Source organism: Apus apus, chromosome 9, assembly GCF_020740795.1.
Source record: "Apus apus isolate bApuApu2 chromosome 9, bApuApu2.pri.cur, whole genome shotgun sequence".
NCBI classification, from domain to species: domain Eukaryota; kingdom Metazoa; phylum Chordata; class Aves; order Apodiformes; family Apodidae; genus Apus; species Apus apus.
In genome coordinates, this window is record NC_067290.1 from 18876513 (window position 1) to 18893434 (window position 16922).

The 16922-nt window shown below is 44.3% G+C and overlaps 1 protein-coding gene across 1 annotated transcript in view; it reads left to right on the forward strand.

Annotated features, from left to right (window-relative positions):
- The first annotated feature begins 8403 nt into the window (after positions 1–8403).
- Positions 8404–16922, forward strand: part of CHL1 (cell adhesion molecule L1 like) — a 121847-nt gene continuing 113328 nt past the window's right edge. Inside the window, exon 1 of the mRNA XM_051627558.1 lies at positions 8404–8483. The gene's annotated coding sequence lies outside the window, so the exon portion shown is untranslated. The remainder of the gene's footprint in view (positions 8484–16922) is intronic.

Here is a 16922-nt window from a genome sequence, read left to right on the forward strand (position 1 = left end):
CAGAGAAACACATGTCAGCCCAGCAGCAAAGCAGATGGCAGAAGGACTGAGAAAGCACTTTCAACCAAGTTGAAATCTGGGAGCTGTTGGAGATGATAGATAAATTTAGAAAAGTATATAGGATCAATTTTCAGGTGATGGGGAATGTCACAGCAATATTAACATCAAGGAGCTGGAAGTCAGCTCAGCTTGAAGTGAAACTATGATAATTCCATATCATTAAGTCAGTATGTGACGTGGCATATCTGCATGAATCTAAATACAGCTGAATTTGAGGGCACTTCTGCTCTGGAATTGTGTCCCCTCAGCGTTGTGTGTAACATCCAGCCAAACTAATATGTACAGAACAGGAGGATGACAGAGTAGGATGAGCCTGGGCAGTCTGCTGCAGCTGGAGCCACTCCACAGCTAGAGAGCTCTCAGAACCAGTCCCTTTTTTACTGCCACGACTGGGATTAATGGGGTTCTCTTGAAGTCATCTTCACAGCCTTGGTTGGCCCAGGTCTTGTGCTTAGTTGTGCCTCTATGGCTGCTGGGTACCAGAGCAACCACGGTGGTCACCAACATTCATTTCTTCTATATTCCCAAGTCGATCTTTTTTCCTCAACTAAAATTATTTTTAAGAAAAACATGTAGCTTTGGTGTTGTAATGGCCCATCATGAATAATGTATCATAACTAGGAGAACTGTGCCAAAGAATAATTAAGTTCTCTGTTTAGAAAAAAAAACAACAAACAACAAAACCCAGTGTTCTCATCTGCCATTCATTAGATCTTGTTGTGCTTTGTCAGCTGGATGGAGGAGCACACCATTACACAATGCCCATTCCCACTGGCACCACAGCCCGGGATCTAATCACCTCTTAACATGCTACTTGATGAAATCTTGTTGCTCCCTGTAGATGTACTTTCCCGTGCTGCAGTTGTTTGCCTGACTCCTTTCTGAATCCTAATGAGCAGTTTGATCTCCACCCTCAGCTGCAGGTGGCAGAACTAGGCACCTCCACTCCAGAATCCACACCAGCACAAAATACAAAAACCACAGAGACTCTCCAGCCTCTGCCTATACAGGTAGGGATTTTGTTGCCCTCCAAATAGGTGAGGTTCAACCTGTTCTGAAATCCCCCTCAGACTTGTGTCCTGCTCAGAGAATGTGTTCTCCAGAGGGATCCTAGTTCTGTCACTTGTGTTCCTTGTTCCTTGTTCCACCAGGTTACCTTGCCTGGCTGTTCTGAAGAAGTGTGCTGTGTGCTTGCAGCCAGCTCACTGAGGGTTAAGGTTGCCCTGCACCACAAACCTGTATTGTTAGTTTTGATTTGAGAGTTTTGGAAGGATTTGTCCTTTTAATTTAGGTATTAAAAAAAAAAAAGTAAAAAAAAAAAAGCTAAGTGTTGCCTGCACAGTCTACTGAAACTACTAGGTTATTATTAGGTTACACTATCATCTTTTATAACTCCAGACATTTTGGTCATCCCCAGACTCTAAAGGGAGTTCTTTATGTGATTCTTGCAAAGATATGATTTTTGACTCATAATCTTGACCTAGTGACAGTATTTCCAATATTTACTAAGTGCTGGGGCTTTTTTTGTTGTGGATTTTCCCCCCCCCCCCCATTGTTTGTTTTTTTTGTTGTGTGTGTGTTTGTTGTTGTTGTTGGTTTGGTTTTTTTGTGTGTGTTTTTTTTTAAATAAAATATCCTGGATTTCCATAATAACAATTTAAAAAAAAAAAAAAGGTATATATTTAAGCTTGAAAGGTAAGACAGAAGTGTGCTTGTTTTTACAGAGTGTTTTCCCAATTATTATATCTGCTGTTCACAGTTCTCATTTATTTTTTCTCCTTGAATGCCTTGTCTGAAGGTCACCGAGAGGGATAAATCATTTATATACTCTGTTACATGACAGTTGCCAATAAAAGAAGTCTTATGTTGTTGATCAAAGTATTGCTTCCCTGCTTAATAATTTTCTATAACTGCTATAGCTTAACTGTGCAAAAACATTTTCTTTCTATTTGCAGTTATTTGTATGCTGGGTTTTTTTCCTAAGCCTTCTGTTCTTCACATAACTTTGTCTGTCTGATAGAATTTAAAAGCAGTCTGAAATGTAATTGGAAAATGTGTATCATACCATGTAGTATTTAGAAGCAAATTGTCTGGACTGAAATTGCTGATGCAGGTGACCTATTGAACACCCCACAACCCACCAGTCACATTAAATTGGTCAAGGAATGCAGGGAGCACCAATGGTTCAGCAACAACCCGTCTAGTGTTGTGGTTTTGATCTGGACTTTAATGTAGGTCATTTTAATAAAATCAATTCACTAGATGGACGTCAAAAATGGAAGAATACAAATAATGGCATTAGCCAAGACCACTGTTTGTCTCTGTCTTAGGACATCAGTGTCATGTCTTCTTTTCTCAGGAAAAGCAAATGGACTCCTCAGTAATCACCTTGTTCACGTGTCTGCAGGACCTGGGAGGGGGTCCCTGGTAATTCTGAATTAGCTTTTTCTGTTCACTGCTGTGGCTGCTCAGCTTCAAGGGCAGCTACAGGAATTCTGTAGAAGTTACCTCTTACTGTAACCCAAAGGGGTCTGACTGTCAGTGGAAAAACATGCACAAACCACTTCTTTAAAATATTTGGGTTTTATTTTTGTATAGAGGAGTATAGATATTCAGGTTCTGATATATCAATGTAGGGCTTTGGCAGTAGATGTTTTGTACAAATTCTGCCAGTTGGCCTTGCCTGAAATCAGAATGAAAGCATTTTATTCAGCAGTTGGTGAGCAAAAGGTCTCATCTCCATCACTGTAAAAGCTATGACTGTGTTCATGGGTTACCCTTGCAAAGGCTTCCTTCTACAGATCCCACCTCCACACTGGGCAAGAATAAGAGCATAAGGACCTTGTAGCTGATGTTCTGTCCAGTCACTAGCAGCTATTGTTCAGCAAATAGAAAAGCTTTATTCCTCGGGCTCTTTAATCTCTTCCACAAATGAATGAGATCAATGTCATTGTCCTTACGTGAGTCATGAATCCATTTCTCCACACACTGGGGCTTGCTCTTTCTGGGCTCCATGCCAGCTGTGCTCAGAGACCACAGATATATTTTCAGATAGCAGATTTTGTGAGCATGACACTTGCTTTGCTTTATAAATGAACTCCCTGCGTGGTGGGATGACTTGGCCATGCGCTGGTTGGCCATTCAGGCACAGCCTTCCTGTTGGACTTGGTGTTGTAGCTTCAGCCCAGAAATTGGTACCCACCAGATAGAAAACTGGGCAGGCTACCGAAGGAGAAGATGTCGGTGGTGGAGTGGCAGCCGAGACTTAACATGGTAGATCTGTACTTCCAACACATGCAGGTACCTGAAACCTGTGCTATGGAGCTCTGCCTTGAAGGGTTATACCTGGGAATGTCACTGCTGAGCATTGCAAGGAAAACCCCCAAACCATGTTCTCTCTGGAGTGAGAAAAGTCTAACTTCACAAGCAATGACATCAAATATGACAAATTAAAAAGTTTTTATTACATATTATATTATATGTTAATTCATAAAGAAGCTTTCTAGACAGGCTCTAGGACCTTTAGTGATTGCGTGAAGAAAAAAGCATGAATAGTCTGTTGTGGCGCCCCTGGAGCTCAAGCCTTCCTTCCACATGTCCTAACAAAGATGAGACTCTGACTTCTGCTCCAAGTTGGGTCCAGTGAGTCTTTAATTCATTTCTGCTTGATGAAATCTGTTCTGCAGCACTCAGACTCCTTGTCCTGGAGCAGAGTGCAAACTTGTGTGGAGATTTCTAGTACAGCTGGGAGTTAAACCTAAATCCCCACCTCTGGACTGAGCTTCTCATTCCTTGCTGTGTCTGTTTTTCACAGAAAAGAGACCAGGGCTTCTTTTTTAATTACTATTATTATTTTATTTTATTTTTATGGAAACATATGGTTGTCTTCAAAAACAAGTTCTTACAAGCTGAGGAGAGGAGATGTATGGGTCAGCCTGTTTGGTGACTTGATGGTCTATGAATTGATTGGTTTTCATCCTCATTTTTAGATCTATGGAGAAATCCACTTGCCTTACTTGGCTCCTTAAGATTCACAGGGAGGTTCTTGTTCCTAAGTTTTGTGAGGTTGTTTGTTTTATGTTTTGTTTTCTGGGGTTTGTTTGTCTGTTTTATTATTTTTTTTTTTCTAACCTACTGCTTTCTTTCAGCAGAACTGTAGGAAACTAACTGGAAAATAAGCAAATCACTGAATTTGATCCTAAATCTATCCGTTTTTGCAAAGCAGATAGGGAGCTCACTGTGTTCTGGTGTTGATTTGTTGTAACTGATGAGATCAGTTGTCTTGCTGCAGCAGCAAACACTCCCCTTGCAACACACTTACTCAGTTGTGAAATCATGTACCCAGTGGTGGGAAAAAGAGAAAAACCCCCATTGCCCCTTCAAGCAATCAATTTATGCCCTGAAGCATGAGATTTGATTAGCATTGCTATTATCTTGGCTTGCATAGTTATAAATGTTATTAGCATTCATAAAATTATCCAGCCTTTAAAAGCTGATATGAAGAAAAAAAATCCAAAACTTCACTCCAAGTTCTTCAAAACCTGAATTCCTGGGATTGATTTGAACGCTGAAAAGTGGTAATTCCTTTAACTAATTTTAAAATTCCTGTCCTTGAATCATGTGGATTTTTCTTATATTTTCATTACGAAGGCATAGATGAGCATTTTCTAGCATGTCTGTGGCTTCTCTGCTCTGGTCAAGACCCATCTAAGTTCCAACTCTCCAAAGCTAAGCCCTGATGCTGTGTACTCAGATGTTTATTATGTCATTACCATGCATCAACCAACCTCATCTATATTTTTATATAAATTATATATTACATATTATATATATAATATATACAATACATATAAATATGTATGTTATATAATATATATTATTTATATCATTTATGTAAATATTATCTATTTTTAATTTTTCCCTCCACAGTTCAAATCTTCCCCTGTTAGCTCAGAAGGTCTAATGCAGCTTTGTGCTGCTCAATACACATCTCAGCTGGTAGAATTTATTATTCTCTATTAAATAGAGTATTAATATCATTCCAATATTCTAAACATCCTGAAGTTACTGACAATACTGTAAAATGTTGCAGCAGGACATAATTTCCAAAACCAATTCTGTACGGAATAAATGCTAGTTGTCATGATGTCAATAATTTTGACTGTTTCATTTGTCCAGGACCAAACAGATTCCCAGAGACTTATCCTTTAAAAAAAGAAAATATAAAAAAATGAAAGTAAAAAAACCAATTGGCTCTTCATATTCAAGTACATTCCCATTTTTGTACAGTCAGAAAATGACATCATCTTTATTAACGAGCTGTGGTGGTGGGACATGTACTGGCAATTACAAGCAAAATTAATTTTCTCTGAGGAAAACCTGGCCAATCTGCTCTTTTGTCCTGAGTATTTTGTGTGTCTTAAATGGCACTTAGAGTAAGACTGTAAATCTTCTGAGCCTCCAGTCAGACTCTGAAATGGATTTCCAAATGGTGGGTGTTTCTTGAGGGGCTACATTCAGGAAATCCAGTAACAAATTTAAATTGTGATAGACACAAACACACCCTCTGTTCTTTCAGATTTCTTTAGACAATTTCCTGAGATAAATATTCTGAGTTTTTCTTCTCACACTTGGTTTGAGACAAGATTATGCGTTTAATGTGTTTTAAATACATGATCAGTGCCAGCCTAGAGACATTTAATGAATTTCCCAATGTTTCTAGCAGTGCTTCTGTCTCATTCTAGCATCAAGTAGTGGCTTTGATGAAAAGGCTTCTTGATTTTAGGCAGGAAATCCCAAAATAAAGAGCAGTTCTGTGGAGACAGGGACAGGACCTAACTGTGCTTCTCTGTCCTTATTTTTGTTCTGTGCAGACTGAAGTGCTCTGACATTTGCCCTGTTTCATTGCCCAGTGAAATCTGAAGCACAAAATTATGTCTTTTAACACTTAAGGCAAACCCTGGTCTCAGAAATAGGTGTGATTAGGGCTGTGTCTTATGAACATGAACACATTTCATTTTGGAAGCAGGGAGCAGGTTTTGGTCAGCTGATGTACTTTGACTTTTCCATCAGCTGGTTCCCTAGTGGTGGGAAAACTTTCTGCAAAATCCCATGTCAAAAAATTGAAATAATTTAATGGTTTCCATATTAGGAGCCAAAACCCCAAAATGTGAAAAGGTCCTGGGGAAATCACATTGCCAGAGAGGATCTAAAGGTTGGGACAGCTAGAAAGGGACATGAAAGTCTAAGTGGTGGCTGCATTTTGCAAGCCCAGCTCCTTTCTGTTTGTGCACAGTGTGTCCAGGGGGTGGATGTGGCAGTGGAGGCACGGGCAGCCCTGGGAGTGGACTCTGCCAGCAGTCCTGGATGTCATTAAATTGGTGTCTCCTTTATTTCAGAGCCCAATGGAAATCAGCCTGGAAACTCCTGGTACTGCTGAAGCATCCCAGGAGGAGGGGAGTATTGGCCAGAAGTGGGTAAGTCATTGCCCCTGTTTGCATCCTCTTGGCAGTGGCAGGGGGGGCAATGCCAGCTCTCCCTGGCTCTCCAGCCAGCTGGGTTATCTCAGCTCCCAGGCCAGCAGGACACAACTTCCCACCTTCAACATCTCCAGGTTTTGCCAACACTTCAGTCAATCTCCAGACATCTCTGGATTTTGACTCCATCTCCGATGGCCACGTTTGTACCGGGTCAAGCAGCTTTTCCATACGATGGCAGCCCTGACAAGGCCGAGAGATTCCCTAGAGCTGCCTCCTTTTCCAGTTATTTTCAGGGGTTTCCACTGCACGGGGGCACAGGCCTGTTGCTTAGCTGTGGGTTGCTTTGGAAAGCAATGTGCTGTAAATATAGCACTTCACTGTCTTTGGACAAAACAGTGAGTCAATTCAGGGCTTGGCTTTCCAAGTGGGACTCCAAGGGAGGGCTCCTGCTCCCTGATGTGTGCTTCCAGCACAGCTCTGGCTGCCCCACGTCACAGCTTGCTGAGCAACCACCACACACCAGTCTATGCACAATGGAAGCTTTTCTCCATACGTTTGGTGAGAAGTTTGACATTTGTATCAGCACAAGCTGATTTTAGCATAGTTTAATATGAAATTTCAATTTGAATTGCCAGACTTTGTATGACTAAAATATCAAGCAGAACATTGCTTTTACAGAATTTTGCATTGACTTTCTTAACACGGAACAAGTACATTACATTTATTCTACCCTTTTCCCTCCAGGTTTTCAGATTTTTTTTTACTTTTACTACCACTTTTAGTTTATTATACCTTTCCTTAAACTGAATTATTTACTTCCCACCCAAAAAGTAAGCTTGCCAAGCTAAATCTGCTGGAGATGAACAACACGAGTTGGCCAGTTCATCAACAAATCCTGATTGCTACTGTCCAAAGAACCTTTAACCCAAACGATAATGATCCCCCTGAGTGTTCCCTGGGATTCAGTAGGGTGGTTTTATGGTTTAATGTCCGTGAATGTTACTTTATGATTATTGCCCATTGCATTAGACAAAGCTCAGAGAAAAGAAAAGCATCCAAAGGTCAGCAGCAAGACATAAAATTGCCTGAGAAGTCCGAGTCCTCATGGAAATGATTATGCCTGACCTTCAGCACCTCCACGCAGCGTGTCTGGAGGGAGTGCTGAAGGAGGTGACTGGCAGATCTGTGACCACTGTCTTTGCCAGTCACTTAAAAATGTAGCCCCTTCCACAAAGGGCTTACAGAAACAACCCAGAGGGGCAGAAAGTCCAGCACACGAACCTGGGCTGCCTTTGTGTCCATGTGTGCTGTAGAGCCCACGCAGCAACAATGAAGAAGAGGGTTGCTCACAAAGAATGGGAAAAGATGGCTTTTCAAAGGTTTGAATGGATAAAGCAGTGGGGTGCTGGTCAGGGGGACGTGGGGATTTTAGCAAGGGAGGGCACAGAGGGTGGGCAGGACCATCCCCATCTGAGGTTTTCTGGTTCCTCACGCTTCCTTCTGAAAAGAAACGAGAGTTCTGCGTCCCGAGAGGAGGAAACGGGGCCAGAGGGGTCGGTGCCTGCTCCCTCCTCCAGCAGCTCCCGCAGACCCCGCCACCACACCGAAGTGAAGCCGCGGAGGGTCCCGCGGGCTGGAAGCTCCCCCAGTTCGGCCATTTCTTTCCCCTCTCCCCTGCCCTGGCTCTCGGCGGGCTGGGGAGCCCGACGTGCCCCCGATACCCATCCCCGCCGGTCCCCGCGTCCGGGCTTCCCCGGGGCGGGCACGAGGCGCCGGCGCTGCCCCCCCCGGCGGGAGGCGGGTCGGGAGGTGCGGCCGGGCCCCCCCTTCTCCCAGTCCCCTCCTTCCCGCTCCCCTCCCTCGCTCCCCGCCATCCCCAGGTGCTGCCCGCAGAGCGGGGCGGAGGCTGGAGCCGGCTCTGGCCGAGGGGCGCGGATCCGGCAGGTGGGAGCGGGGCCGGGGGGGCTCGGCCCCCCGGGGGGGCGGCAGCGGGGTGGGGAGGTGCTGGGGGCTGGTTGCCATGGCTCCCTGCAAGCTCTGCCGGAGGAGATACTGATGCCAGTCACGGAGGGACCCCTCTTGCCTTCTCGTGGGTGTGTAGCGGGGCTGGGCGGGTTGGCTGGTTTTGGTTTTTTGGTTTTTTTTTTCCCTTTTGTTTTTTTTTTCTTTTTCGGGGTGGAGCGATTCATTTGAAGAGCCGGGACGGGGCTGCGGAGCCGCCGCGACCCGCGGGTCCTGCCGCGCCCGGCGCTGCCCGCGCCGCGCTGAAGGTAACGCCGGGGGGACCAGGGGTCCGGAGCGGGCTCCTCCGGTCCCGCCACCGCCTCTCGCCCTGCCTTTCTGCCAAAACCCTCTTTGAATTACGAGCATTCTAAATTTCCTCCTCTCTCTGCCGCACCTGGTCCCGCACCGCAAGAGCCGGGTTTCGCCCTGCAAAGCCGTGAGCAAACTGGGTGGGCTCAGCCCCGCCGAGGAGGGCTCTCTGGGGCGCTGGTCCCGGCCCCCCCAAGCCCGCCGGGCGGTCCGGGCTGCCCCGGAGCCGGGAGAGGGGCTCGGGGAAAGTTTGCAGGAGGGTGCGGAGCCCCGGGGGGCGTGGATGGGGCTGCGGGGCAGCAGCGCGGGTCGCGCCGGGCTGGGCTGGGCTGGGCTGGGGGACGGCGCGGCCGGGCTCGTGTCTGAGGTGGGCTCAAGTTTGCAAGCCTGGATGTCGTGCTTCTGTGGCAAGCACTTCATCTTCCCTTCCTAAGGATTTCGGAGTGTTATTTTATCCTTTGTTGTTGTTTTGGTTTTCACCTCAATAATTACAGATACTCCCAGCTTGTTGGTTTTGTTTGATTGTTTTTGGTTTTGCTGTTTTCCTGGGGAAGTGATGTGCTTGTGTTTCGCTCCAGGAGAGCTGGGAGAATCTTTAAACCCCCGTGTCGTCTGCTGTGTGTGACAGATTCAGCCCCTCAGTGGGCAGAGCTGGGCTTTGCTCTTCCCGAGGCACGGGCAGTCTGCCTGCTGCTGCTCAGGCACATCGAATGCAAGCAGCCTTTTCTTCTCTCACTTCCATGCCTAACGTTACTTTGCTCCTTATTTTTGGGTGGAAAGGAGCTAGGCTGTGCTACGTTGGATAACCTACAGGTCTGAGCCATAACTCAGCAGATACAAAGCAAGGACATTCGTTCTCAGTGCTATGTAGGGAATAGTTTTGCTTGCAACATGTTTTGGAAAATTTCATCAGAGACTCGATGGATGGTATTTGTGTTTGATTGTCAAGGCATCCTTTGATGTGTACTTTTCCTTTCATGTAGCTCTGCCAAACACCATTCCATAAGCAAGAAATAATAAACATTGTGAGTTTAGTAACAGGTTTGAGGGAGGGAGGTGGGGGACAAGCCTGCACCTAAAATGGAGTGGGTAATTCTTGCCCATTTGTGAGCACAGGTGTGACACTGCCTGGTTGGACCTGTGCACCTGATCCTTGCTGGGCCCATTGCTTCCTGTGATCCTCTGGTTGGCTTTTGTTCACCTGAAGTATCAGAATGAAAATTTTCCTGTTGCTTAAAAGCAATTAATTTCCTTTGTCTTTCAAAAAAAACAACCCCAAACCCACTTCTCCCAATGAGTCTTTAGTGAAATAGAAAATCCTTGTCAGCCAGTTTCTGTGTCCTTACTTAGGCCAAGCAGTCAGTGGAGTTTGGCTCAAGGAAGAACAAGACCAGGCTATGTTACCTTAAAATAAGATGCAAGAGATAGGGTGCCAAGGCTTGCAGGAGGCAGTGGAGTTTCTTCAGGGATATTGCACAATATATGTGACAGTATCATTAAATACCTTTAGTAAAAGAAGCTTGTGAGCAATCCAATAGTTGTAGAAGTTTTGCTATATGCAGCACACAGCTTGTAAACCAGTTTGTTCTCTAAACTCTTGCAAATGATTATTGATTTGTATCAAAACAGGAGTAAAATGAACTCTGAATATGAAGTTGAAGTAAAGAGACTGCACTTTGATTACATGTAACTCGCTCTCGGTGTGAGTGAATGTAAATATTATGGATATTTAGTATGTGTTACTTCAGTAATTAAACTTAGTGAATGAAAATATAACAGTCCTCCTTTATCCCAAGAAACCCAGCAGATAAGCCTTCATTTCACTGGAAGATTACAGTATTCACACCATGTGTGTGGACCTTGGCTTGGATTGTAGCCATCGTGTTTGCCAATAAAAATATACTATATCACCTGTGTTTGGAAGGAAAAATGAAAAAAGGGAGCTGTACATTTCATGAAATGATGTTGTGGACAGTTGCTTCTGTGATAAGGCAGGACCTACTCCTTTCCCCAGTGGGAGAGGACAGGGACTACTTTAACACTATTAATTAGTTCAGTTTATCTTGCATGCGTTACAATGCTGTAGTTAGTTAATTATAGCTTTCCCATTAGCAGTATGTTAAGAACAATGAATTAACATATCACGCAGATCAGAAGAACATCTACAAAGTTTATCTTGGAGGAAAGAAAGTGTTACTCTGTGGCAGGAAGTCCCTGTGGCTTTCCCAACACACAGATTTGCTGGAATTCCTGAGCTGGTGCTTCAGAGCCTGATGAATGACTTGAATTGATCACAAACAAGTGACACTGGAGCTCTTGGTTGCTTAGCAACCTGCCAAGATGCCACCATTCCTTTTGGTATATTTGTCCAGTAAAGTAGAAATTCTGTTTCCTTAAAGATTTTTATTATTATTTTTTTTCCTCTCAGAAAGCCCATCTTATAAGAACCTTGGATTCTGTGTAATTAAAATTTATGCCTCCGAGTAGAATTTGGGGAGAGGATTGAGTATGAAAAAAAGAGCAGGAATTTTACTTGTACACCATATTCTGGTAGTGATGTGCTCAGAAACTTATGATAAGTTTCAGTTTTCCATTCTTGGTTAGACTTCTGCTCAAAAAAGCAAAATCATTAGTGGGATAGGGCAGTCTTCACAAGACTGTCCTCTACCCCAGGCTTTTTGAACGGTTCTACTCATGCTGTCCCGAGATGTAAGATCCTGAAAGGTCTTGTAGTGTTACCCCATATGAGCTCTATTATAAATAAATGAAATGCAACATGGAACGTGTGTTTGGATCATTGTCCAAATGGTTTTGGGGCAGTCTGGTCCATCTATACCCCATATGACTGGAGATCTCTGCTAGGTTGTCCTCACAGAAGACATTGGTTTCTTAACAGATCCACTTTTTGTAAGGAAATAGCAGGTTCAGTAGTCAAAGAGCAGAAGGAAGAGAAATGTTATCGAGGTACTGCAGACCCAAGGGTTAAAGCCCTAAGGGCTTTAACCAGGCATCCAGGAGTTTACTTTCTGCACTTTGCTGATGGGCTTTCCATCCGTGGCCTCCTGCCTGGGGCTGAAGACTTTGCAGTGTCTGTGGGTGGATCTGGAGCCCTCAGTGCCCTTTTCCTCTGCTTACCTACATCCTTTGAGTTCTGCTACTTGCTTGTCTAGACGTATCCTTTTCCTTCTAAATTGTAACTAAGCAAAAGCCTACTAGGGCCAAGAGAACTGTAGGGAGTCAAGGCATTTATTTTACTTGGGTAGTAGCTGGTGTTTCTTGAAGATATCTTCCTCCCTTTTGGTGAGAAGGAATCCAGCTATTTCTCTTCTTTCCTAGACAAAGAGCTTGTGTATTGCAAGATTTACTGGTGTATTGGACTAGAAAGGGATGTTGTAACAGTGCCCACAACAACTGCTGCCAGATTTGGACCACAATGAACCAAATCTCAACTCATTATCTGGCAATATTCCTAGGCCAACATTATTCTAGTTCATAATCCATGTACTTGTAACAGCCTTTCTAGGCTTAGACACATTCAGGTCAAGATTTATGTACCTGCAAGCTGGTTTGATCTTGTCATGGGTTTTCTTGTTGTTTCTCTCTAGCAAAGTCAACACTCAAAACTCAAGGTTATTGAGATTGTTTGTTGCTTTTTTTTCCCAGCTACTCTCCTTGTAGCTGTTTCATGCATTGATTTCTGATTTGCATACCCAAAGGCTGATTAGTGCTTGCTGTTGTAGTGATGGCCTCTGCATTGTAAATAGATGAAGATACATGGTAATATTTGGTGTCTTGGGTTTCTCCCCCCACTCGTGTCCAGGCACCCCTGGACGTGGAGTGTGGAGCTGTGGTGGCTGTTGTGTGCTGTGGTATTTCCTGAGGGTGCAATGTTCCCTAGCAGATGTTGCCTTCTCCCTTCATTACACCTGAATGTGTACAGCTCCACAAAATGCAGATGAAAAACAGTTTATCATTAAAACCAGTGTTTATTGTTACAGCTCAACTGGTGTCAGCTGTTTTGAGTGTGACCTTCAGGTGTGGATCCTGCTCCATGTAAGAAGGGCAAGATTTATGTTGCTTTCTTTTTTAGGGCTTTTAAGTCTTTAGAATTTTCTTTGCCTCCCCTGTTAGCCCTCTCGTTTCTCCATTCATAGAGAAGATTGGCAATTTCTCTTCTCAGGTGTTTTCCCTCTTTTGCTGAGGCTGCAACAAGATGGAATTAAATCAGAGGTGTGCTGGGAAAATGACTGGTGTTAGGGAAGGTGAAGAGAAGATTGGGAAGGACTGGGATGGGCCTGCTTGGGTTCATCCTCATCTTTGCTTCTGTTCTCCTGCACGGGAGAAATAGAGATGTCTGGCCCCAGGCCTGGGCCGTGAGGGGAGAGGAGCCAACAGTTGAGCATGGGCAGGGTTGTTTCTGTAAGTGCAGCTTTCCAGGATATTTTTGACAGATGGTTCCTGGTCTGGCTGTGATAGCTGGTCTGTCAGCCAGGCCAGGCTGCCTTGGAGACAGCCCCAGGCTGAGCTCCCACCAGGTAACTGCTGTGGCAAGGAAATGGAGCTTCTTGGAGTGTCCCCATTTTGTCCTCCCCCGGTTTGCCATCAGGGAGGTGGGGAACAGTGAACCTCCTGTGCCTGCTGTGGGCTTTGTTTCCCCTGGGCTGCCCCAGAGCAGCAAGATGGGCACTCTGGCCTTCACATTGCTCTCCGGGTGCTCTTGGTCTCCAGCCTGGATCCCATCTACCCTGCTCTGGCCTGCCCAGCCATGCTCCTCTTCCTCCCTCCTCATCCTCTCTCCTCTTCTTCCTCTTGCCTCTCTCAGGAGCACGGAAGGTAGCACATGGGTTGTGCATTCACAAAGCAGCAATGCTTTTAGCTGCCTGTCTTTTTTAAGAAGTGGACAGGGCTGTCACTTTGAAGGTGGGATGAATCCACCTGAAGGGTCTGTCATGGTTGGGAAGTCTCAATGCCCTCATGAATTGAAAGTTTAACCAAGCCCAGCAGTGAAAACACAGGACTCCAGTTCCACAGAAGCATATCTAAACATTTCAGTGAAGCAGAAGCCTCCTGCCTTTCAGTGTAGTTTAGTCAGATGACTTGAGTGCTTTTAAAAAATCTCAAGCGTCTTCATTTTTTGGGAGACCCTAGAGACGACTGTGAAAGGTTGCCAGTTGCTATTCAGGGCAGCTTCCTGGCTGAAATTAATTAGTTAGGCAGTAATCTCCTAAGTGGAGCAAGGGAAAGTAAATTGCAGAATCGAGCCCATCCACCCCTCAGTCTGTGTCTCCTTTGGTGACTTTTGGAGTGTGACCCAACCCATTCCCTGTCAGCCTTTCCCACTGGCTGTCACAGAAGACGTGGCTTTGAATGCTGCCTGCTGTGCTGGCATGGCACTTGAAAGGCAGAGGAGAGGCTGCCTTGGAGGGCTCTATTCCCACAGCTTAAAAAGATATTTGAAAAATGCACCGTTCAGTGATGTCGTGTGTTTTACAGTATTAAAGCTGATGGGAGCCTGGAACAACGTTGCAGTAAAAAATGGCTGGTGCCATCACTGTATCCCCAGTGCTTGAAACAAAATTATCCTTGATGAAAGATTGCTCTGCTTGCAGGGAAAGTAAAATTATTATTCCAGGGTAGATTTTTTTCTGTTAGAAAATACCATAACAATTCTCTCAGCTAACAGTAGTGATTAACAAAATGGCTTTTTTTTTTTTTTTAATGCACTCACAGAATACACCCTCTTTTTTTTTTTTTTTTTTTTTTTCAGTGTAATGAAATCAGATAATTTTAAATGCTAAAAGATTGTCTGTAGATTTTGAAGCATTTACAGTTTTCTTCAAGTGAGCTCTGACAGCCCAGTGTGACCTGTCACATCACTGGAATCCTCTTCTCTGCCACGCCGAGGCGGTTTGTGGTGCTTGAGACAGGTGTGTGTGCCTGCTTGCACCCATACCCATTTGCCTGATTTGTTTGTTTACCTTCTTCACAGGTAATATGTTCCAAACCAGAATATTCTTGCTCATTTCACTGAATTTGTAACTAAAACTGGGGCTATGGCTCAGCTACTGTACTGGAAATGGGCCCCACGCTTTGTCTTCCACCGGTTGTTCTTCCATATTACTCTACCAATAACTTTACCCTTCAATTTTCACTGCAGGGATCTATAATTTAGAGGATTTCTATTTTGATCTGAATATATGTCAAGGAAGGTCCCATCTGATCTTGGACATGAGACAGTTTTACAGCTGCATAACTTGTATTCCATGCTTTCTTTGTATGAGTGCTGCCAAAGTGTTGATCGAAACCGTAGCTATTTTGGTGATTAAAAACCAACATCCTTTGAGATAAGTGCTCCTTTTATTACACTGGAGCAGAAGAAAATAACACAGAACTGAGCTACTAGTATCTGGAAGTACTAATGAAGGATTTAATTTGATTATATTTTTAGGAAAATAATAAGCCTGATACACTCTGGTGACTTTCAGGATTAATGTTGCAGATAAAAAACCACCAGTGAAGTCCTGGCACCACTGAAATGGATGGTCAAACTCCCCCTGACCTCAGCAGAATCAGGTTTTTGTCCCAAGAGTGATGAAAATCTAATTTACAACCTAACCAGTTTGAGAAATAGTCCTAATGGCTCAGGTCTGTGACCGACACAAATTGCAGTGGTTCAGGGGAGGATGATTGAGTTACACTGACTTGGGCCATCTGGGCTGCTGAAGAACTGTGTCCACGTCCATGTGGGCTTGCTGTGTCCATCAGCAGGCACGTTGTCATGTAGCCTCACCACAAACAGCCACTTTAGGAGCTTTGTAACGAGGTCTGCTATCAAGTGGCATATTCTTGTCTCATATTTCGACTGGAAACAAATGACCAGGAAACAATCATGACTGGCCCTGTTTTCTGAGTCATACAAATGACCAGTGTCATACTGGAAGCTACAGAGTAACAGGGATTAAAGGCCCATCCCAGCTGCACACAGCCAAGGCATGCCTACTTCATTACATTTACAGGGTTACCATTGAAATCCACAGTAATTGCTCAGGGTTTATCACCTGCATGACAAATGCACCTTTCTGTGTGAGGTTTGATTTAGGCTTTCACCTAAATCTGGGATTTGTGTTCTCTCTGATTACCATGTTGAATTGCAGCATCCCCGCTGTCCCTGTCTGGGCAGCACTCAGCTGGGGATTTTGCCCACCCTGCTTTTCCACTAATACCTGCCCAGATGGTCCCTACCTGCTGGGAAACATGCTGACTCCCAGGGACCTGCTGAAAATTGAGAGCTGTTTGAGTTGTATTACAGCACAAAGCTTTGTCAAAGGTAAAGTGCAGCAAGTGTGGTGGCACCAGAAGGTAATGCAGCTGGTCTGGTTATGCAGCTTCTAAAGAAAAGGAAGCTTCTCCCATTTATTTCCACACATGCAAGATCCTGCCTCTTGGAGCATTGCACCTAATTATCCTGCCAGAGCAGCAAATTGTCCCTGTCAGCCATTCTCCCTGTCAGACATCACTGGAAACCTCACCTGATTCCAGCTGCATAACAAGATGAAAATTTCCTCTTTGGCACCTAAGAAATACACCTCAGTGTTTATTTAAAACAAACAAACACCAAAAAACCCCCCTAGGCAACAAGCATCAAGGGCTATTCACAAACCTTACCATGTGGATGAAACAAGTAATAATTGGAATAATCTTTGCATTCAGCAGATAAGGAACACTCTCCATCCAAACCTCTTCCACTGTCAGTCTCCAGCAGGTATGCTAAACTTGTCTGTGCACAAAGCTCCTTGTGAGGGGTGGTGGTTAGACTAGGTTTTGTTATCCTTACATAGGAAAGGATGGAGGCAGGAGCACTGTGTGTTTGCAGTGTTAATTAGATCATGCACTTGGAATAATTATGCAGACTTTTGATGCCCAGGCAATGACATTCCATGTAACCATTTATAGCTTTACCTATTTTATAATCCCCAAACCCAATGTCCTCAGAGAGGAAGTACACCCTGAAAAATTTTAGGCTTTGAAGTGAATTTAAATTCACTCATTTGCATTCTTTTTTTCCCCCCT